The sequence below is a fragment of the Triticum dicoccoides genome, chromosome 2A, assembly GCF_002162155.2.
Source record: "Triticum dicoccoides isolate Atlit2015 ecotype Zavitan chromosome 2A, WEW_v2.0, whole genome shotgun sequence".
Lineage (NCBI taxonomy): Eukaryota > Viridiplantae > Streptophyta > Magnoliopsida > Poales > Poaceae > Triticum > Triticum dicoccoides.
In genome coordinates, this window is record NC_041382.1 from 544,822,401 (window position 1) to 544,847,263 (window position 24,863).

At 47.2% G+C, this 24,863-nt stretch overlaps 1 pseudogene; it reads right to left on the reverse strand.

The window, feature by feature from the left end:
* Nucleotides 1–7,085: 7,085 nt before the first annotated feature.
* LOC119357939 lies at nucleotides 7,086–23,604 on the reverse strand (annotated as a pseudogene).
* Nucleotides 23,605–24,863: the final 1,259 nt, after the last annotated feature.

Genomic DNA, 24,863 nt, shown 5'->3' on the forward strand with positions numbered 1-24,863 from the left:
AGGGAATGAAAAACATGAATGATGGGATTACAAGTTTTAAATTCAGCTAAGGCCCGAAGGCTTACAAACCAAAAAGAGATAAGGTGCCCGTAATCCCTTTCTTGTCCCTCTCCTCAGGAGGCAGGTCAAGGAGGCGAAAAGGGCAAAAGGGGCGCATAGGCAAGCTACGGGTGGCAGAAGACATCGAGAGAACATCTCGGTGGCCGTCCGAAGGCTGGATGGTGATGGCGGCGCTGGAAGCAGAGCTCGAAGACGAGGCGGCAGGACGTCAGCACGCGTCGAAGGCATCGGTGCCCGTGTACTCCGACTTCACGGCCTTGCCGCCCGCCCTCTTCCTCTTCCGCAGCCTCCCAACGCCAGCCGCCCAAGGAGACGACCCCGAGAAGTTTAGGGAGCCGGCGACGCGGATGATGGGGTCACCGGTGCCGCACGGAGCGGCGCCCGACACCTAATCGGACCCGTCATCCTGCCGCCTACTACCCTCATCGTTGCTGCCGCTGTCCTCCTCATCATTCCCGCCCGAGGAGGAGTCTTCACTATCAGAAGAGCTCTCCACGCAGCACCTTGCACGGGTCCCAAAGCACTCGAAGACCTTGACGGAGAGAAGGCCACCCTCCATCAGCTTAAAATGGAGAGTGATCCCCTCCGTCAAGCGGTGGATATGGGCAAACGTCTTCCATCCCCGACGGAGATACATCATGTGAGGGGCAGGGAAGTCGACGCGGGCCCGCGTGCCACTGATCCCGCAGCCCCTCATGTGCAGCCACAACGACTCCGGTGGATCCAGCTCCATCTCCCGCGCGAATGGGGTCGGGAGACGAAGGCGATGACGAGGCGGCCGGCGCAGCCTGACGAAGAACTCGCAAGGGTCAGCCCCAACATGGCCCTCCATGGGGGGAGGAACTGTCGGCGGAGGCGAGGCCGGCGCGCTGCCCCGTCTTCCTCTTCCCCGAGTGCCTCGGCCTCGCCCACGACCTCGCCCCCTCCCCCTTCCCCTCGCGGCTGGCTCTGCCACCGCGGGTGCAGGAGAAGGAGGGACGCGTTGTCGAGCGGCGACCCTCGCCGCCACCGTTGAAGGACTAGGATTCCCTCTCTCCATGGCGGATGGAAGGGGGGAGCAGAAGCTGAAGGAAGGAGGAGATGAAGGAATGCGGGACGCCATCCCCCCTCCCGCTCCTTATAAAGGAACAGGGTGGGGGCTCGGCCGCCCTACTCAACCAATCAAGGCGCGGAAGGCGCAGGGAACTGGGACCGACCCGCCGCCCAGCCCGCGGCGGCCCGGTTTCCCACCTCCACCGTTCGCCACCCCAAGCGCATGAGAGCCACGTGGCAGGCGTGCAGGACCGAGGCGACGGGTGAGGCGACCTCTCCCCACCCTGTGATCGTGGGGAGTGGACGCCTTGAAGACCATGCCTCGGCCCCATTCAGTAAATGGGTCACGCCTCCGCGCCTCCCTCCGTTTATGGGGAAGGCGCGAACCGCCCCCTTTACTACGACGTGACGCATGCATGCAGAGCTCAGCCCCACGCATGCCGCCCACGTCACACACGCCTCCCCACGCTGCGCCATGCGCGGGAAGCATGGGAAACACAGCGCGCGAAGAGACTTACCGCGGTAAAAACCACCCCGCCTGCCCGCGCACCGTTTTTGGGCCTAGCCCAACGACGCGATTGCGTTTACGTGTGGCCCAGGCCCGGGGGCTCCTGTCGGTGTACAAAAAGAGGGGTACACTTTTTGTACCCCTATAACTGTGCACGGGAAGTCTGAGCCACAGGCACCACCACACTGAGCAAGGCAAGGGAGGTGAGCCAAGGTAAGGCCGAAGCTCAGGAGAAGAAGAACGACGCCAAGACCAAGACCACAAAGCGTGAAGGGGATGAAGCGGACCCCCCCGGCAACATCCTTACCAGGAGGCGGTTTTAGAAAACCCGGCAAGACCCTTGCCGTGGCAGCTCGCCCCACACCTACGGAGTGAGTCACCCCTGAGTCCATTGCCCCCATGGGGCAAGGATTCGGGAGACATCCCCGTGGTGGCATGCAGATCTTTGTGAAGACATTCAAGATCAGATACACCCTTTAGAAGATGATGATCTTTGGCGGGATCCCAGCCAAGGAGGACCACAAGGCCCCCTGCAAGAGCCTTGCCGGGGATGACAACAGGCACCAAGGCAAGACCCTTGCCGGGGCCCCGGCAAGGCCCTTACCAAGAACACCCGTAGGGCCACCATTAGGTCCACGCCAGTCAAACCTCCACCGCCGTTCGCATGCAGCTGCCGACCCAACCAGGTGGGCAGGCACCTGCGTGGCGGCATGCGGATCTTCATGGAGACCCACCACTGCGCCACCTCAGCTGCCTGCCTGCCTACATGGCACCACGGGCGCCGCTGGCCAGGGCGCGTGTCGACACGAGAGGGAGCGGCGACGGACGAGACAGGGCTCTCCCCCGTCCCCGATAAAGCAAGGACACCTGGGCAAGACGCATTAAATGCGCCTTGTCATGTACTGCGAGGGATAACCTCACATCACTGTACCCTTTCCACCTCATGTGTGCCACTGTGGCAACCGCTTTCCTATAAAAGGAGGCCCGAGGCGACCAGAAGGAGGATTCGGCTTTTTGGAGCTCCTCACGCCCCATAGCTAGCTCAAGAACACAGATATACAATCCACCAAAGCAGGAGTAGGGTTTTACGCATCCCCGCGACCCGAACCTAGATAAACGAACCGTGTGCTATCTGTTTGATCCGCTCTTCTCACGACCCCGCGCCCCGCAACCGTAGTAGGGATTCTTGTGATCCCATAGGTGTCGTTCCCACCGACACGGAGAGGTATCTCTGGGCCCTCTTGGTAATGCACATCACTATAAGCCTTGCAAGCAATGTGACTAATGAGTTAGTTACGGGATGATGCATTACGGAACGAGTAAAGAGACTTGCCGGTAACGAGATTGAACTAGGTATTGAGATACCGACGATCGAATCTCGGGAAAGTAACATACCGATGACAAAGGGAACAACGTATGTTGTTATGTGGTTTGACCGATAAAGATCTTCGTAGAATATGTAGGAACCAATATGAGCATCCAGGTTCCGCTATTGGTTATTGACCGGAGATGAGTCTCGGTCATGTATACATAGTTCTCGAACCCGTAAGGTCCGCACGCTTAAAGTTCGGTGACGATAGGTATTATGAGTTTATGTGTTTTGATTTTCCGAAGGTAGTTCGGAGTCCTGGATATGATCACGGACATGACGAGGAGTCTCGAAATGCATGATACATAAAGATTGATATATTGGATGACTATATTCGAACACCGGATGAGTTCTGGGGGTCACCAGATAATTATCGGAGTGCTGGGGGGTTATCGGAACCCTCGGGGGGAACTAATGGGCCACATGGACCTTAGTGGAGAGAGAGAGGGCCGGCCATGGCAGGGCCGCGCGCCCCCTCACCTCTAGTCCGAATTGGACTAGGGAAGGGGGGCGACGCCCCCCTTTCCTTCTCTTCTCTCCCTCTCCTTCCTTCCCCTTCCTCCTCCTAGTAGGACTAGGAAAGAGGAGTCCTACTCCTACTAGGAGGAGGACTCCTCCTCTCCTGGCGCGCCCCAAGGGCCGACCGGCCTCCCCCCTTGCTCCTTTATATACCAGGGCAGGGGGCACCCTAGGATACGCAAGTTGATCATTGATCTCTTAGCCGTGTGCGGTGCCCCCCTCCACCATAATCCACCTCGGTCATATCATTGCAGTGCTTAGGAGAAGCCCTGCGCCCGTAGCTTCATCATCACCGTCATCACGCCGTCGTGCTGACGAAGCTCTCCCTCGACACTCAGCTGGATCAAGAGTTCATGGGACGTCACCGAGCCGAACGTGTGCAAATCGCGGAGGTGCCGTACTTTTGGTACTAGGATCGGTCGGATCGTGAAGACGTACGACTACATCAACCGCATTGTCATAACGCTTCCGCTTATGGTCTACAAGGGTACATGGACAACACTCTTCCCCTCTCGTTGATGTGCATCACCATGACAGATCGTGCGTGTGCGTAGGAATGTTTTTGAAATTACTGTGTTCCCCAACAACTGCTTGGTTCAGTTCTGCAATGCGATGTTCAATTGTCGTGGGTAGAATTTTGTATTGATGTGCATGTGAGGAGTAAATCGAATTTGGCTGCACTTAATACATGAGAAACATATACAAGTGCTATATTTCCTAGTTCTTAATCATGTTTTGTTTGGATAAATGGGTTTTCCATGTGGCTTGAATTAATCTGATGAATCTGCAATGTGCTTATTTTTCATCAACATATTTTACTGATAGCATGCGAACCCTTACTTAACCTGATGACTAACTACCTTATATGTGTTGCAGGGAAACAATAAGAAGCACTGAGGTTTACAATCGGGGTTAGCACGTGCATGATCTGTTGTCTAATAGCACATTATTGTGCAATTGCAGGAACCATTATAATATTTAGTTTTAACAATTTGGTCTTGCACATGTATGTCCTGCTGCCAGAGGTTTTGACCCACTGTTTGATCCTTTTTGCATATGGGGAAATGAGTTGTCCATGAATATCAATCAAGTCAAGAAACTCAGAAAGATTGTTAGGATAAATAAATTAGCGGCAAAAAACAACAAAATCTTTGTCTGCACAAAGAAAAAGACATTAGTTCACTACAAGATGGTACTAACTATTATACCTTGCCTTTTTTATTCCTTTGCCCCATTTCCAATATAGAGAAGATTTTTATGCACATCCTTATTTTTAGGCCTTTCCAAAGCAGTTCACTGATGATTACCTCTCAAACCACCTCTATAGTCAGGAGGCAAGGAAAGTTTTCATACAACACCCACGGTTCAATATTGAAGTGTTCCTGAAGAGGATGAAGGATGGAAGGTCAATCATCCACATGCACTGGCCTAAAGTTGCAAAGACCTTCAACATGAATGAATGCTCAATATTCGCCTTCCGCTTCAGCAGTTTTCCAGATGAGATGCATTTGTCTATGTGCCGTCTATGATGCTAATTTCGAAAGCTTCTAGATGTTGCATGTGAAACTTGGTGTTGGTGCAGTTGTGTAATGAGGTAGTTGAGTGCTGAAGTTATATCATGTTGTACTCGGATATATTTCAATTATGAAATGTTGCTTCCTTAATATGGAAATGAAATATATTATGTGCTTAATATGAATGTCAATTAGACTAATAAATGCATTATTAATAATAGGGCAATTAGTCTGCTAATTAGCGAATTAGCCTGCTAATTGGGTTTTCCTATTGCAAACGGTTATTGAGAAAACACCGTGGGCGATGACCTTAGGCAACGCACATAGTTTCTAGGAATAAACCGTGTTGGATCAATGAACAATCACACACGCATTCTCATGAAAACTGTTTGCGTTAGGCCACCTTGCACAAATGTTTTCCTTGCAGCGACTGTGTGGGATGTATATACGAACGGAAACATTTAGTGGGGACTGACTATGTGGGATGTACTTACGACCGAAATGATTTCGCCTGTATAATTGTATTTTTTAGCACTATTGTATGTATAACCGTATTTGGTTGGTCGCCGTTCGGACACGACCTCATTTTGCCGAGCGTGTGTACCAGGAGGGCATATTCCCGACGATTTCTGGGTCGTGTGGGAAGGACCCCCCTATCGCAGTCACTCACTAGGTGACAGCTTCAAACATCATCACGGAAAGGGGTTAAAAACCGTTTGTATAGCACCTTGCTGTACCAGTGCTTGGGAGATGGTCCGCACGCCGAAGTGAGCCAGTGGCTTAGGAATCCCCAATTTGCACTTGCTAAACAAGGCGCTGCAAGCGCGTTGGCCATGGCTGCAAAAGGTTGATAAGTACAGACCATGGACGAAACTTCATATCAGTGTCTCGCCAGAAACATGTGCCCTAGTCCAGGCGGCTTCACGAACAACGGTGGGCAATGGGAAATCCACACTATTTTGAGAAGATCGGTGGATCAACGGACTATGGATTTCTGAGATAGCACCGGATGTTTATGAAAGGATCCCGAGGAGAGTCAAGAGAAGCAGGTTGGTCGCAGACGCACTTACGTATGATAAATTGGGCATGAGACATTGGCCCAGACCTTACTCAGGACACTCTGGGACAGTTCCTACGATTGTGGCCGCTGATCACAACTTGGCAACTAACTGATGGAGTGGAGGATTCGGTCACGTGGGCCTGGGAAGAGAATGGAAACTTCTCGGCCCATTTGGCGTATGCGGCCAGGTCCATGGGACTTGAGATATCCCCGACGGCCTCATTCACTTGGTAGTGCAAGGCACCCCTTCAATGCCACTTTTTTGCTTGGTAGCGCTCAAAAATCGATGCTGGACGTCTGACAGGCTTGCTGGACGTGGACTACCCCACCAGGACTCATGCCTGCTGTGTAACCAGCAGGACGAGACTATGCAACACTTACTAATGAACTATGTGTTCGCAAAACAAGTTTGGCACTGGCTAGGAACAATCACTGCGAGGATGGAATTGGAACCACGGTAAGATGAAATCCTGGGTGAGTGGTGTGCCAGGGAGGACGGTAACGCGTGCCACCACCACAAGTCTTTGCGTGCTAAATGCCTACTCGGCATGTGGATGCTATGGAAGCACCGGAACACCATTGTGTTCGATGGGGCGTATCCGTCAATAACCCGGATCATCCAACATATACGAGACGAGGGTAGGTTATGGGTGAAGGCGGGTCTACTTAAGGGTGATGAAAGAGGGTTCGACGTGGAGGAGGCGATGTGGGCTGGAAACGAGTAGTCCTCATAGGTTGCTAGCATAGGTGTGCCAGACGTGTTCGGCATGTAAATAATAATGTAATGGTGGACTTGGGGTTCTCTCCCCCTTTCTTCTTTAATGAAAGATACACACTCTCATGCGTCTTCGAGTAAAAAAAAGATGAAAACAAAATATAAATACTGTACATTTAATTTGATTTACCCAGCGAAGTAATACTGTTTATGACTTATTTCTCACACAGATTTTTTTTAAGCTGCACAACTTAACATGACCAAAATGTGCAAGGAGTGTACATCCAAGCAAGCAAAACAATGTTGGTTCTACCTAGGAACCTTATTTATTTTCTAGATGCGACAAACACGTACTGACACACGCTCATCCAAACGGAGGTCGCCATTCACAGAGGGTCACCCGAAAGCCATCTTGCGAACATCTCGAGGCACTCCTTGGGCTTGTACTCTGGAGCAGTATGCCCAGCACCCTACATGGTAATCCACAGATATATGCTTATGATATTGAAATACATCCACTGACTAGGGCAGTAGGGTTTATCCTGGTTTAGTTATGCTATGGAAAAGAAAATATTAAGTGTCTAAAGCACTTACCTTCACAGTTGCATATGTTAGGTCAGTCGAGTAACTTCTTGTGAATCTGGAAAAATCAAATTTATTTTTAGCAGTGTAAGACTTAGGGCCTGTTCTGAAGTCCTCCAGCTCCACACTTCACAAACTTCACATATGAATTTGTCCCGAACAGTTTTGCTACGAGAAGCTGGCTTCTCGAAGTTTTGTCCGATGGCAGTGCAAAATCCTGGAGCAGCGTCGGCCCAGCTCCACCGATGGGAAAAGCTGGAGTTGGCCAGTATTACAACCGAAGTGCCACCGCCAAGTCCAAGCCAGCGAACCGGTACGCTCGCTCGAAACATAACGCTCCTCTCGCTCTCCATCGAATCGGTACAGGGGCGGCTTCCCTCGATGACTAGCCCATACTGGGCTGCCTCCAGCAGGCCCAATAGCGCCAAATAGGCCCACAACCTCCCAGCTGGGCTGCAGCGATGGGAGAAGCTGCACACGACGCAGAACGCTCCAGGAATCGCCAGATGAAGCGTGAAGCTGGCTAGGGAAGCTGGATTTGTGAAGTTTTGTGAAGTTGGAGGAGATCAGAACAGGCCCTTAGGCAACGCTAACCTGCCAATGTTGATTAGGTGAAGACATTTTGCTCTAAAATTAGTTGAAGACTTCAATCAGATAAAAAATGGTTATGTAGTTGTACTGAATGTTGTCATAGGCAAAGATGTTTAAGCTCCAAAATATTGTCGTAACACTTCGAAAGATATGTTCAGGAATTTTCTGAACATACAAATATCGTTTTTTCCCATGTGTTGGAGAAAATATGTTAATACTGTGGAATAGACCCCTAAAGAAAGAACTTTCACAGGTCATAGGACAACTTACCCTGCAACTTGGCCATCAACATACCATGGTCTCCAGTCATCTGTGTTAGACAGGTTAAGAGATCTTATCCATGCTTGCGTGCCAACGAAGGGAAACTTGCTATCATGGTCGCCGCTGCAACATCAATTACATCAGAATCAGATTTTCCGGACATATTGCAATAAAGACCCACTGTGATCTCTCAGAACAGTTTTAGATTAATTTTGTTCTGTGGGCTGGTTACCTGTATATCAGCGCTGGATATCCTTCTCTCCGTAGCCTCGAATGAATCTCTACTGTACTAGTGACATCTCTAGTGTACGGTAGGTCGCGATCACATCTTTTCCATTCCCCCGTTGTTCCCTGTAGTGTGACAACGTTCATGCACAACTAGACCCCAAAAAGGATTCAGTACAGCTGTAGAGTAGTGCAGTAGAACTAGTACCTTGCGAACGCCAAGACTCTCCCTTACTCCCTCATGATTTGCCCAGATATAAGATAGCTGTTGGGCATCGCTCTGCGACGAAATTAACCAACATTAGTTCTGTGAGCAAGAGTGGATACAGTGTAAAACTATGGGATGTTAATGCAGTTTATAGGAATTGGATGCACAGGTTTTTGTCGGCACTCAACTCTACACTTGAAGGGAAACAGGGGATCATCACCAGCGGGGTACCGCACCGTGAGCTCACTTGTAACATTTCGTGCAGTTGCTTGCTGAATCCTGGGGCTCCATATCGCCTCGCATTTGGGCTCCAGGATGTGGGACAAGTTGATATCTTTTGTGCACTATATGTCCATTGTTACTAGAAATTAGTAACCAAAACTTCTCGTGTTCCAAACATGGCAGCTTGAATGAAAGATGTTTTATCTTCTGCCTTTGCTGATTGACAGGAAAAGATAATATATGTGCGTGTGTAAAATGATTATAAATTCAATTTAAGATGATTTTTGCTTCAGGGAGCTTCAAATATGGATGCCTCCAGTTGAGAACTGTGCAATTCCCAGTTTAAACGGTCGTATTATAACTAATAGTTACTTTGGGGAAACTTACATCGTCAATAGCTTGGATGGACTCGGCACATAACGCATTGGGTGGATCACTGTAATTTCCTCCGCAGTTCTCCTTGGCAAACTGTGGATAAAATTTCTTTGCATTCTGAGTGCGATACAACTCATGAAAACTTCAACTGTATATACGGTCCTCTGCTTTAGTACTGTACTACCACTGTAATTTCTACTGCTGCTACTGTTAGTATTTTTTGTGAGATGGTGGATCACCTCGTAAAGTTCGTCCGATAGCAATCCCATGCCATGAAAAAATTGGACTTTACCAGCGGTGTCAAACCTGTCGTCAGTCACTGGATTCCCGGCAAAGTACCCCTGTAATATTCTTGTTAAGTGATGCAAAAATAAATTAGATGAACATTATGCCTAAGCATATTTTGTTGTAGTCTGGATTCAGGCTAGGCTAGCATTGGTCCTAGTTGCATTTGGTTTGATTCTGGGTAGAGACACTAAGTTGGGTTGACCAATTTGCCCAAGTTCGCGCTATGATACAAGTCATCTATTTTAGCCTTTAACAGGTCTCAATTGCTAACCAGACTCAAAAGGTTCTTCCACCTAACCCAGATAATACAAAATATTCATCAGAAGAACACTACTATAAAAAATTGTTTACTGCAGTGACCTCATAATTCAATTTTGTATTAAATTACATAGGCTCCTCGCTAACTGTACGTGTGTTGAAATTCTAGAGATTCCAAGAAGAGCATTATGTATTTTCCTGTTTTTCTTAAAAAAACCAAGGAATTATTATTTTTCTCTTTCCATAACTTTTCCAGTCGCGTATGGAACCCCTTACAAATGGTGCTTGCAGCCGTTCGCAAGTTTGACTAGTCAGAAATCAGCAAGGACCCACATTCCAGTTCATCCTTCGAGTGAGTCTAGAAGGTTTAGATAGACTATTCAAGCAGGGGTCAATTGTTTAGGTGTCAGCAGCCAAAGACTGTTCCCAAACAAAGGAATAAATGTAAAGAAATACCTTCATGATTCTAGGATCACAAGGGAAAACGGAAAGCAATGGCTCAGTGACACACCAATGTATATTGTACAGAACAAGAGTAAACACAAGAACCAAATGATGCATGGACTAGTCCATGGTATTAACCAGACTCATAATGAAAGCTTATTTTACTAAATATAAACGGACTTCAACAAACCTTGAGGTTAAGAAGCGGTTCTTCGCCAGATTCTTTATCTGAAAGTGGTAAACAAATATGTGTGTGTGTTAGTGAACAGTGATGCACATGTACAATAAGTAATCATCATTAAATTTGTTTTGAACAACTAAACTAATTTGACCGCAAAGTTCTAAAAATATTAAAATAAAGTGGAAATTATATGGTACTCGAACAATAGAATATGATGGGCAACCTCAATAGATTTATAAGAAAATAATGATGTGTATTATGTGCGGCAAAATCATATTATCTGTACAATTTTGGTCCAGCAAAAGACTCAAAACTCCCTAAGAAGAAGTCAAACCTGAAATATTGAATAGTGTTGTCAGTAAGCCTACAAATGTCTGTCAATTGTGCAACTCATTTCTACAACATTTGGGGTAATACCAAATTGCTGGTTTAGATTTACTAGATATTGTTTGGTATAAAGCTAGCAAAACACTTAACTAAAGTAAGACAAGTCCTTGTATGACTAAATTTATTGCCCCATTATAGTATGACTAGCTTTAGATTTTATGTCTTAACTTTTTAAGATTGAAAACATAAATGTGCTCCATGGCAGCAGTTCATCATCTATAGATAAGTATAAAGAGTCTTACTTGATATGTGGATTTCTAGGGCAAGAGTGGGTATGATCATACCACAATATGATTCACCGCCAACATAAAGTGAATTTTTTTTTTGCGGGTGAACATAAAGTGAATTTGAGAGGAACTGGGGGTGTCCACGTAACCACTGCATGTAAAATGATAAATTAGAATAGATATAAAAGCAGATATAGAGATTCAATATTGATCTCTGTTTCTCATAGCACAAATAAAAATTCCACTCCAATTAGTTTTGGTTAGATCATGGGGTGGGGCCCAGCTGAATGAAGTATTACGTTAAGCTCATTTTATCTTTGTTTGAATGAGTAGAATAATAATGAACCATGCCACACAATTAATTAATAACTTGTTTGCAAGACAGAAATTTAACAAAAACTTAGAAGGAATTTGACATTAACAATTTGATTCCCATGTTACGGATGAAGCTTAGAGGTAAACCTTGTGATTCAATTTGGGCAGAATCAATAACAGGGAGGAGAAATATGCAGTCGCATGAATTTGTTCACAATGGCTATAAATTTACAAAACTCCCATGACTAAGTTATCCTCCGAGATCAACGCTTGAAGCTAACATATTTTACTCATAAAGGTACCTTTAATACGGCAGTAGCTCCCGAGAATAATTAAACATCTCATCTGTTAATCATTACGGCCCAATCTCAAGATCGTTGCATATTTGGAAGATTAAGATCCCTTTGCGTATTAAAATTTTTATGTGGTTTGTCCGTAAGCAAGTCATCCTCACCAACACTACTAGAAAAAACGTTATACACAGAACTTTAGCAGTAGCGCTTGTTAAAAGAGCACGCTATTGCTAGACAGCAGTATCACGTGCAAAATAAGCGCGCTGCAGATGGACATATATCAGTAGCGCGTCTCACCGAAAACTCGCTACTACTAAAATTCCAATCACTTAGCCGATGGGCTACACATAGTAGTAGCGATCTTCCAAAAACCACGCTACAGCTAATAAACTTATAGCAGCGCGTTTATGCGTAAATCGCTACTGCTAACAAAAATAAAATAAAATGAAAAACGAATAGAGAAGTAAATGAAAATGAAAGAAATAGAAAAAGGAGAAAGGAAAAATATAAAATGTAGAGAAAAATAAATGAAAAAGGGAAAAAATGATGAACACGTAGCAGTAGCGTGTTCTCTGAAACGCGCTATAGCTAACTTAGCTATAGCGCGTTTCCTGTAACGTGCTACCGTTACTTTTGACTTAACCAAAAACGGTTTCCCCCCGGCCATCACTTCTCCCCCAAATCGATCCCTTGCCCCACTTTGCCGCCATCTCCCCCACTTCGCCGTCGCCCCCACTTCGCCGCCATCTCCTGCCGGCGTCGACGCCGCGCTCATCCTCACGGCCGCCGCTCGAGGCCACCGAGCCTCATCGCCGCCGCCTCTCGGGCCGCCCTTGACCTCACTGTCGCCTCCCTCGACCTCACCGCCGCCGCCCTCGACCTCACCGCCCCCGAGCCCGCCAGGACCGCTGCGTCCCGATCCTGAGCCCGCCCTCGCCGCCCCTACCTCCGTCGCCGAGCACCTCCCCGCCACCGTCTCTCCCCTCTCTGTAAGCCCCCCCACCCATCTTTTTTAGTTAATAGATGTTAATGTTAAGTAGTAGATAATGTTGATGTTTTTTAGTTAGGGTAATAATAGACGATGTTAAGTAGTAGATAATGTAGATGTTAATTAGTTCAGCAGGGTTTAGTTTTTGAATTGAGTTTGTTTAACTAGATGTTAATTAGGGCAGTAGGGTTTAGTTTAGAGTAAAGTTTAGTTCAGTAGTTAACTAAATATAATCTATATTTGGTTTTTGAATTGAGTTTGAGAGAGCATGAGATTTATGTAGATTTTCTTGAAGTGTCAAACGCTAGGACATGCAAATTTGAAGTGGTCAGGATATATGCAAATTCCTCAATTGTGTTTGCCCATGTTTTGATTGTGCCCAAGTGGCTTTTGTTGTTTCCAGGGAATGAAGCTGAGTGGCCTATGTTTTTCCAGAATGTTGATTCATTTCCGTTCCGGCAAATTTCAGGTTCTCGATTTGTCCACTTTTTAGCAAAGGTCATGCCGAAATTTTCTGTGAATTTCGGCATGACTTGTGCTACAAACTAGGACATATCGAGTGCCCGGGATTTGCCGCACCGGGAAGGAGTCAACGTTCCTGCAAAACATAGGCCTTTTTTATGTCATTATTCATTTTATTAGGCCTAGAATTAATTGACTAGATCTAATCGTATGAAACATGGCTAGCAACGATGAAGGACAGGGTTCTGGTTATTGCGACGATGTCTACCTGGCGGCAGACGAATTTTTGAGCCTTGCCGACGATCAACCGATGTTGTTGCTGGGCCCACCGGTCGCATCGGGGACTGAGACCGACACGCAGACCGGTGCTGAGACTGAGACTGGCGCTGAGACTTAAACCGGCGCTGAGACTCAGACCGACATCGAGACCGGCGCTAAGACTGAGGCCGACGCTGCCTCGGGGAGCGGAGCCAGTGTAGAACTAAAAGCAAAGAGGCAACAGCTTCCTAACAAACTCAGGACTACTAGACTGGTGGTCATGTCGGTGGACGGCAACAATTTTGAGCCAACCGCGCCCGAGGAAGCGCGCGCATGCTACGACAATCAAATAGGCTGCATCGTACGGACAACTGCCACCATCAACGATGAGAAACTACAGAAGATAGATAATATGAGGCCCTCCCTCCTAAAGAAGCTGCACCAGATATTCTTGTTCCCGGGCCGGAATGAAAAGGATTATAAAGATCTAGATAAGGACCCGACAATGAAGAAGATAAACAAACACGCCATGTCCAAGTTTAGCGACGCGTTGGCCGCCTAGAAAACAAGGGTGGAAGCAAAGATCGACAAAAAGGAACCCTACTCCGAGATTGTAAAGGATAATCCGACAATCACGACAGAGCAATTTGAAATATTCAAGGCGGCTTGCGAGGCCGAAGATGCCAAAAAAAGTCGAAGTACATGAAGGGGCTTCAACAGAGGAACATTGGGTGCCACCACCTCGGAAGCCGTGGTTACGGCGGGAAGAGGTCCATATGGGCCAAGGAGGACGCGAAAGCCGCGAGTCTGGGCATCCCAGACCCCTTGGCGGAGTTCACCGTCCCGCAGGAGCGTGACGTCCTCAGGGCCCGGCACCATTGGGACCCAGTTAAGAAGGTTTTCGAGACGAACGCGCTCACGACAGAGTTCATGAGACTTCTGGTAATTTTAGTTTCTGATCAATTCGACTACACGTTAGTCATGCAAATTTGTAAATAATTATTGTTCCTTTTGCAGAGAGAGCAGCACAGGATTGCGGCCGAAAGCGACTCGCCGTCTGCGGCGTTCGCGAGGCCCAAGTGGGACACTCCATTTAACCGGGCGTTGAACATATTGAAACGACTCCCGGTGGATACTCGACCGTCGTATGGACGCGTGCACGGTGTTGGAGACGGCGCCACGTGGAAGAAGTACTACAATGAGACCACGGAGGAGAGAAAGAAAAGACAGAGGTTAACCGAAGAAAACATCGACAAGAAGGTTGAGATTGCGGTTGAGAAGAAATCAACTCAAACAGTCGCAACAGTGGTAGCTGCCGCAAAACAGATGGTTGTAGATATGTCTACTTCCTTGGTTCCGACCATTTTCAATTGGACCAGGCAAAATCCAGAAAAAAATGCAGTGCACTTTCCCCTTGCTGACTTCTTGGGGAGCAGCTCGACTAGCGTTGCACCAGCACCTGCAGCTGCACCTGCTCCTGCACCTGCTCCCGCACCGGACATGCTCGGCGGTGCTTCGTCTTTGGCTGAGCTCGACGCCCTCACGGTATCTGTCACACCGGCCCCCTTCAATAAATGTATAATCTCCCGTTTTCGTTGCCTTTCGGATGTCTCATGTCGCAGACTTTTCTTTACAGGCCGACGAAACCCCGTGCACCATATTATACACCATCGACAACTAGAAGAAGGACGTGTGCAAGGCGACGATAATGAAGTCGAAGGAGCCATTGTTCCACAGCCGGCCGATCCCCCGAACGTCTTCAAGGTTTCCGTGGCCAGTGTCAAACCGGGCCACGAGAATTTGCCTCCTCTGGTACTAGGGGGATGACGACGAGACCCCGTGGTGGCTTGGTGATTGTTGCAATGGGTGGGTCCTGTTGTGGCCAAAGAGTCTGCTTCGTCTGGAGGCGGCCGAGAGCACACCCATGAGCACGCAGCCTCAGCAAGGTATGAACATCAACACCCCACCTACCCAATTAGCGTCGGGTGTCGGGTTGGGTGATAGCAGACGGGGTAAGGAAGAGGCTCCATTAGTCGTTGATGACATCGCCATGGATGCGGATGAGGATGACGATGGCACTCAACAGTATGTCTCTACTGGCGCCTACTCAGGGTTTGAGCGTCATGAGTCGGTGCCTGAATTGCCGCCTCCGGAGGCTCAACGTATTATAGACGACCTTCCAGCAAAGAAGCCTAGGAAGAGACCGAGGAAAGGCAAGAAAGACGATTCTATGATCCAGCCGCCTCAGCAGCCTCGGGTTCAAGATCGTGTAGATATTCCCGGTGCGGATAAATTGCATATCCCCAGTCAACCAATCCTACCTGCAGCAGCGCTAGGGACTAGTTTCGGTGATCTAAGGAGACTTCATGACGATGTGCTGCGGATAGAGAAATGCCTCATCGCCTCGAAAGATCCAGGATACCCACTCTACGTGGTTAACGTTCCACGCAATTGTCGTACGTCGACTTCTTCCCCGCGGATAAGTTCTTCCTTTTATTCGTTTACATATTCAACATGTTTCATGTGAAGAAGCTGGATTTTACGTTTGTCCGCCTATATGCCTTGCACATGAACTACATCATCGGGGTTGAGCAGATACCTCATATCTGTGTCGCTGACCCGTACTTCATGCACGAGGACTTCTTGGGAGTCTGCGCAAAGCACCATGAATACGCGAGGGAATACATAGTCAATTTCATGCTCGCCAATAAGGACAAGGAGGCGATTCTCGTGCCTTATCATCCCCTGTAAGTCATCTGCGCGGATATCCTTCCTTCGATTTCAATCATTCATTTGCACGGTGGAGGCTAATTAATTTGAGGTGTACTTATTTTGCGCAGCGGCAGGCGCGCCGTCCTCATCATCCTCTACCCCCGATACTCTCACGCTCTTTACTTGGACTCGTCGAAGAACATTAACAAAAAGGATTACACCCACATCAAGGATGTTCTCGACAGTGCTATGTTTTACTACGAAGCACGGGGTGGAGAGGTCCAGGACAAGAAGAGAAGGGGCGGCAGGCTCGCCTTCGGCCATAAGACTGACTTCTGCTGCATCCAGCAACCGAGTGATTCTCTTAATGATGGATTCTTTGTCCTACACCACATGCTGGAGTACAGATGGGATCACCAGAACCTTCGCATGTCACCTACATCCGGCGATGCTCATATTCTGCAATGGGCAAAGAACATGGGAGATATCGAGGATCGTCGACTTCGAGTTGATTTCTATCACATCCAGCGCGAACTTACCCAAATCATCATGAAGGAGGTCGTCAGAAAAATAGGGATGTTCTACGAAGAAGGACAAATGTTGTGGGAAGATGTCCGAACACGGGTAGCCTCTCAGCGTCTCGACCTGAAGCCTTTCGCTAGGCTCGGGGACTATCTCCTTGACTTGGATGGATTGCACGACATGTTGGAGTGATTGTCGATATATGACAATGTGTCCGTTTAGTCCATACTTTCTGTATGACGAAACTTTGAGTTATGGATGACAAAACTTTATTTGTGATGTAATTAAACCGTCCTCCACAACTAGCGACGATCACTCTAGTTAGGGCATTTTGGGTATGATCAACTTTGTTATTTATACTTATGATATGTTGCTTCTATTTTTGCCATGTCTGTCTCTTTTTGTTGCTCAACTATATATGTTGCATATCATCGACTAATGTGACGATGCAGGTGCATAGATCATCGATGGCGAAGAAGTGCTACGCCGGGAGTATATATACGACGAGTGGCCGGAGTGTCAGGCCCAGGTGTACCGGTTTCCGGTTTCCGAGCAATGGGCAGTAGTTAGTTTAGGTTCACGCTAATGCGAGAGAGGGATACGAACTCATGTACTGCATAGTTCCGCTCTCACTAAAAGTGATGGCTCTTCTCGCGTATATCATTGTTTAGATGGATGACAATGTAGTTGCAAGTAATCGAGATTTGTATCGCTATTTTCGAGATGATAACGAGAGACCACTTTGTGTTGGATGATGATTATGATGATGACATGATTTGATGAGACTAGTTGTATGTATATGCTATGATTACATTTGTATGTGTATGATATGCTAAAGATTATTGTATAAAGCCTATTCAAATACAAAACAAATATGCAGGAAAAAAACTAATAAAACTAGTAGTAGCGAGGGGAACAAAGTTAGCAGTAGCGTCGCCTTACCAGTAGCGCTTCCCTGTAAAAAGCGCTGCATATAATATCAGCAGCGCTCTTCACCAAAGCGCGCTGCTGCTATCCATGTATAGCAGTAGCGTGGGACGACAGGCGCCACTGCTACACGTTAGCTGTAGTGCCTTATCAGTAGTGCATCATCCCGCGCTACTGATAGGCCTAAAACCTGTGTTGCTGCTAGGCTTTTCCCTAGTAGTGGCAAGGACAATTTGATCAAAAGGCGATGGGTAGGTAGTTCACGGTGTTGTTTTTGTGATCATGACGAAACAATATAGCACTTATTTCTTGAATGCCCACTTGCCAAATTGCTTTGGAGAACCATCCATATAGCTTTCAACATTAAGCCTCCAGTTGATATTGAATCCTTGTTTGGAACATGGTTAACTGGGCTTGAATATACTACTGCAGCTCGTATTTGGATTGGAATATGTGCGCTTTTATGGGCTATATGGAATTGTCGAAATGATTTGATTTTTAACAAACAACACAATTTAACTTTCTTGCAGGTTATTTTCAGAGCTACCGCATGGATCCGTACATGGTCCTTACTCACTCCTATGGACTCCAGGGAGTCTTTGGTTACTAGGTGCAACTAGTGGGAGATGGTAGCACGGGCTATATTCAACCGGTTTGGAGTCTAGGGAGCTTATCCTTCTTTTTGCCTTACCGGTTGTATTTTGGAGCGATTACTTTCTTTTTATTTGTTTTGCTCCGTTTGCGAGATGTAATATGGTCATGATTTTGTGGTCCTTTGAGGCTTTTTAATAAGATGGCTGCATGCATCACCATGATGCAGAGGCCGGGGGTACGCCTCCATTTCCAAAAAAACAGTTGAAGGTATTCGGCACATTAAGCACAATTTTCTTTTTGACAGAGCCCATTAAGCATAGTTTAAATAAAGTATGAAGTGTCAATGAATTGGGTTTTCAGTAACAAATCTATAGAGAACTTATGAGTTACAAGTGTAGTTGGGTATGATACCTAACAAAACACCTCCCGAGTAATTTTTTCACAAATCATATGTACCATGGGAAACTGGAAGGGTCCTGACCTTTTCGAGAAAGATGACTAGCCTTTTAGCCGCCATGGTATCACTAGATATGAACCCTTCCTCCGATGTGGCGTACGAGAACCCAGACCCAGTAGGGCTATCAATAAAGATTACATTGCTCACCTGGAAAATCATGTACAACATTTTTTTTGAGAATCACCGGGGGGGGGGGGGCTCCCCCACCTGAATATATTGCTCAAAACGGCTATAGAAACAGCAGATCCAGATTACAGAGGCACGTTGCATCGTGCAAAGAGATAGGTACGCCACGAGAAGACATCCTCCTTGTCACCCGGATCAACAAAACGGTGTGACCAGAGATCCAAGTCTGATACTAGGTTTCTAATTGTTATTACAGAACATTGATCAACATTCCTAAAGAGCATGTCATTTCGCGCGGCCCAAATGCTGGAGAGTAGCGCGAGAAGGACGAAGGGTCATGCTTTCTTGGGCAGGTGTTGAGGTAGTGGGACGTCCCATAGTTCATTAAGGTCATCATCCTGTGGCAGAACACCAACTCGATGCCAAATTCTATTGGCGAGGGGGCATGTGATGAAGAGGTGAATGGAGTCTTCCGGTAGCATAGCATATCGTGTGCATAAGTCCGAGGAGATTATATTCTTGTGGGCAAGATTCACGGCGGTGCTTAGGCGATCTTTGAAGAGAATCCAAGCGAAGATCTTTGTCTTGTGAGGAGCCTTGGTGTTCCAGATGAGGGGAGCAATGAGGTCCGTTTCTGGCCTTGCCATAATGGAGCCGTAAGCCTGCTTGGTGGAGAAGTCATGACCCTGAAGGAGGAACCGTTGATCTTCCTCTGACGAAGGCACGAAGTCCTGCAAAACAGCCAAAAGCGAGACCAACTCTATTTCCTCAGTGAGAGAGAGAGATGATTACGGAGGTTTGTTTCGATACCGAAACGCAAGATGTTAGCCACTTTTACCAGCTGTAGTGTTGATTGTGAGAAGAGGTGTGGGTAGGTGGTAGCTAGGGGTTTTGGGGTGAGCCAGGTGTCTAACCAGAAGTAAGTGTGTGTTCCACTGTTTGTTAAGACAAAGGAAATTGACTATAAGGTTGGGATTTGTTGAGAAATCGTGCGGCATAGAAAAGAGGTTTGGGGGCCCGAGGAGACTAGGGCATTGGGGTGTTGTAGGTCTAGCCAGTCTAGCCAGGGTGATTCTATGGATGAGAGTGCTTTGACAGCAAACTTCATTAGGAGATAATTTTTTGAACCTGTAGATTTTTCAGCCCTAAACCACCAATTTTTTTTGGTGTACAAACGTTTTTCCACGCAATCAGGCATTTTGCGCCCGAGCAGGCATCCTCACCAGCCCAGAAAAAGGATCTTCTCAGGGAATCAATGATTTTTAGGGTTTTTGGGGGGATGCAAAAGACAGACATAAAGTATGTAAGGAGGGAGTCAAGGACGGCCGAGATGAGGATGAGTCGATCGTCTCTGTCTAGGAGCTTGGCACGCCAACCAGTTAGAAGTTTTCGGGATCGTTCAATCAACGGGGCGAAGGCATTGGAGGGAGGCTTGGTCGGGGCAAGGGGGAGTCCAAGGTAGGTTTGAGGAAGGGGAGCACGCGTGCAGTCCATGGCGAGTGTAGTGGTGGCAGCTAGGTTTTCATTTGTGTGCAGGGTTGCTAGGGTGGTTTTGGAGAAATTTATGGTGAGGCTAGTAGCCTGAGCAAAATTCTGAAGGATTTTTTTAGTGTGACAACGGCGGCGGGGGAGGCGGCTGCGATGATCAACGTATCATCGGCGTATTGGAGAATGGTAGGGCAGGTGGGTAAAGATGGGGTGGTGGAGATCGGGATCGGAGTTCTAGAGGATAAGTTGCTGGAGCAGATTGACGACAATTAAGAAGAGGTAGGGAAGGCTGTTGGGTTTCGTAGTAATTTCAAAAAATTTCCTACGCACACGCAAGATCATGGTGATGCATAGCAACGAGAGGGGAGAGTGTGATCTACGTACCCTTGTAGACCGACAGCGGAAGCGTTGTGACAACGCGGTTGATGTAGTCGTACGTCTTCACGATCCGACCGATCCAAGCACCGTTACTCCGGCACCTCCGAGTTCTTGGCACATGTTCAGCTCGATGACGATCCCCGGGCTCTGATCCAGCAAAGCGTCGGGGAGGAGTTCCGTCAGCACGACGGCGTGGTGACGATCTTGATGTTCTATCGTCGCAGAGCTTCGCCTAAGCACCGCTACAATATGACCGAGGTGGAATATGGTGGAGGGGGGCACCACACACGGCTAAGGAACGATCACGAAGATCAACTTGTGTCTATGGGGTGCCCCTTGCCTCAGTATATAAAGGATGGAGGAGGAGGAGGCCGACCAAGGCAATTGGTGCGGCCAGGATGTGGAGTCCTACTAGGACTCCAAGTCCTAGTAGGAGTCCACCAAGAGGGGAGGAAGGGAGAAGGAAGTGGAGGAGAAGGAGAGGTGGACGGCCCCCTTTTCCCTAGTCCAATTCGGACTAGAGGGGAGGGGGGCGCAGCAGCCCCTTGGCCCTTTTTTCTCTTCCCACTAAAGCCCATCAAGGCCCATTGCTTCTCCCGTAACTACCCGGTACTCCGAAAAATACCCGAATCACTCGGAACCTTTCCGATGTCCGAATATAGTCGTCCAATATATTGATCTTTACGTCTCGACCATTTCGAGACTCCTCGTCATGTCCCCGATCTCATCCGGGACTCCGAACTCCTTCGGTACATCAAAACTCATAATATAACTGTCATCGAAACCTTAAGCATGCGGACCCTACGGGTTCGAGAACAATGTAGACATGACCGAGACACGTCTCCGGTCAATAACCAATAGTGGGACCTGGATGCCCATATTGGCTCCTACATATTCTACGAAGATCTTTATTGGTCAGACCGCATAACAACATACGTTGTTCCCTTTGTCATCGGTATGTTACTTGCCCGAGATTCGATCGTCGGTATCCCAATACCTAGTTCAACCTCGTTACCAGCAAGTCTCTTTACTCGTTCTGTAATACATCATCCCGCAACTAACTCATTAGTTGCAATGCTTGCAAGGCTTAAGTGATGTGCATTACCGAGAGGGCCCAGAGATACCTCTCCGACAATCGGAGTGACAAATCCTAATCTCGAAATACGCCAACCCAACATGTACCTTTGGAGACACCTGTAGAGCTCCTTTATAATCACCCAGTTACCTTGTGACGTTTGGTAGCACACAAAGTGTTCCTCTGGCAAACGGGAGTTGCATAATCTCATAGTCATAGGAACATGTATAAGTCATGAAGAAAGCAATAGCAACATACTAAACGATCGGGTGCTAAGCTAATGGAATGGGTCATGTCAATCAGATCATTCACTTAATGATGTGATCCCGTTAATCAAATAACAACTCATTGTTTATGGTTAGGAAACATAACCATCTTTGATTAACGAGCTAGTCAAGTAGAGGCATACTAGTGACACTTTGTTTGTCTATGTATTCACACATGTATTATGTTTCCGGTTAATACAATTCTAGCATGAATAATAAACATTTATCATGATATAAGGAAATAAATAATAACTTTATTATTGCCTCTAGGGCATATTTCCTTCAAAGGCCGGGTCTCCCTGGCGCAAGCCATTCTTACATGGAATCCAGCAACCTGGAAGGCCGTTTAGGAGGATGGAAGTCTTGCCAGTATGGAGAATATTTTGAATCCAACTATGAAAAGTTTGGGAGAAACCACGGACAGCCATAATTTTGTCTAGGGCGTTCCAAGCAACTGAATCAAAGGCCTTCCCGAAGTCAAGTTTGAATATCATGGTTGGGCATTTGCGAGAGTGACAAGTGCTGATAAGATCTGCTGCAAAGACATAGTTTTCAGCAATGTTCCTTCCGATAATGAAACCGGTCTGATTACCATGGACGAGATGAGGGATGAAAGGTTTGAGGCGCAAAGTTAGGACCTTGGCAACAACTTTGACTGGGCAGTTTTGCAAAAATATTGGTCTGAAGGCGTCATGTGAAGTTGTGGAGGCAGATTTTGGAAGGAGAGCAATGTGGGCACAATTTAGGCGCTCCGTTCTGCCACACCTTGGTGAAATTGTGCGAAAAAAGAGAGGATTTCCTGTTTGATAGAGGGCCAGAAGGATTTATAGAAGGAGGGGCCGAAACCATCGGAGCCAGGGCTTGGTTGTGGGTTCATTTGGAAAAAGGCCAATTTGATCTCATCTTTGGTGAATTGAGCGTCAAGGGCATGAAGGCCAGGTACGGGGTGAGGATAGATTGACGTGAGATCAAAAGGCCAAGGCGTGGTGACAGTAGAGCCGATGAGCATGACAAAAAACTCTTGCAGGATGTCAGCTTTATGCTGATGCAAGGTAAAAACCGAGCCATCTCGTGTGAGGGAGAAGATTTTGTTTTTACGAAGCCGTTGTGAGGCAGACATGTGGAAGAACTTGGAGTTTTCACCGCCGTGTATTGCTCGGGACACTTCGGCACGCCATTTCCAGTAAGACATTTTTTCCAGAATGGTGCTTTTTAGGAGAGAAATGATGATCTTACGAGTGAGTTGTTCTGGTGGGGAGAGAGGCCTGGATTCTTCTACGTGATCAAGGGCAGAGATGGAAATTTTGTAGCGAGATTCACGAAGGGGGGCGGGAATGCGCGGGCGAGCCCATTTTTTGAGCGTGACCCGAGTTTGTTTGAGTAGTGAGGCTAGGGAGGTGACAGAGTTGGGCGGTGATGTGGGCCGATGTGAGGCCCAAACTGAGCAGATGATATCTCGGTAGGGCTACAATTTGGCCCAATGAGGTTCAAATTTAAAGAAGAATAGGAGGCAGAATATTTAGGCATATTCTTCTTCAAATGTTATGATTACAAAAAAGAGAAACATTGGCGCCATACCTTGGTCCATGTCCCCGGTCGGTAGAGCAAGGCAGGGAGTCCACCTACCCTTGGACGTCAAACTAGAAGGCCATGTACGCTTATGAACATTTAATTCATTATTAGCGCATTGTCTTACAAAGTACTTTCTCCGTCCCATAATGTAAGATGTTTTTAACACTAGTATAGCATACTTAGATATCTAATCATTCACAGGAGTGACTGTGGGCATGTATCGCGTCAGAAAACTATAACACATACTCCCTTCATCCGGAAAAGCTTGTCCTAAGCTTGTGCCTGAAGGATGTATCTAGCACCAACTTTTTGCTAGATACATCCATTTGAGGGACAAGACGGAGGGAGTATATGCTTTTTTTTCTACTTTTGGGAAAGTCAGACAAATATGCACTCCCTCTATAAATTAATATAAGAGTGTTTAGATCACTAAAAGTAGTGATCTAAACGCTTTTATATTACTTTACAAAGGGAGTAGTTGGGATCGATTGAATATCACTGCAACTTTCCTTCTTCTTTCGAAGGATGTGACGGAACCTGTTAAGGATCACAGAGGAAGGCCTCTCGGAACTGGAGAGATTGTGTCAGAACTCAGAAGCAGTCGGCAAAGCCTCCGCCATTGCCTCCGGCATTCTCAGCGGCACCCGCTCGGGTGTGGCCCAATGGGGGTAATCACTCACAGAGGTCATTGCGACTCGACGCCGTCATCGATATAGACAAGCTGGGCGCTTTCCTCGGCGCGGCGGCGCGACGAATGGACGGGGAGTCCCTGTCGCTCTCCCAGGGTATCTTCTACATCGACGACTTCCACAGCTGGCCAGGGTCCTGCGATTGCTTCCGCCGGTTCAACGTGGCCGTGGCGGCGCTAGGGCCGGAAGAGGGACGAGATACGAAGGGGAACTGCCAGACTGGGGAGGGAGTCCGGTTCGAACAGAGGTGGTAAGAGGGTTTGGTTCGAACAGAGGTCGAGGCAAGAGTGCCGAGTACAGGACTATTTTGAGTTTTTTTCCTTTTTTTGAAATGGACTATTTTGAGCTCTCATTCCCAGACCCACTTTTAAACCTCAAGTCTAGTGATGCTAAAAAAAGATGGTTTTTAAGTCTAGTGCTACCGTGTTCTCAATCATAAAAAAGCAATGCTGGACCTACATAGAGTTTCTAGGCAATAAATCTTATGTGTTGCAAATGAAATTACTTGAGACAGGATTAGCGACTGCCCTCCCCTTGCGGCTTGCACATCCACCATTAAATTGACTGGAGAGCAGAGAATTCATGGTACATTTTGTAAATCTTATGTAGGTTATTCATAGGTGTAGGATTTTTGTAGAAATAACATCGGAAGTTTGATTTGGACACAATTGCAAAACATATATAACCTATGAAAATGCAACCATCCAATTAGGCT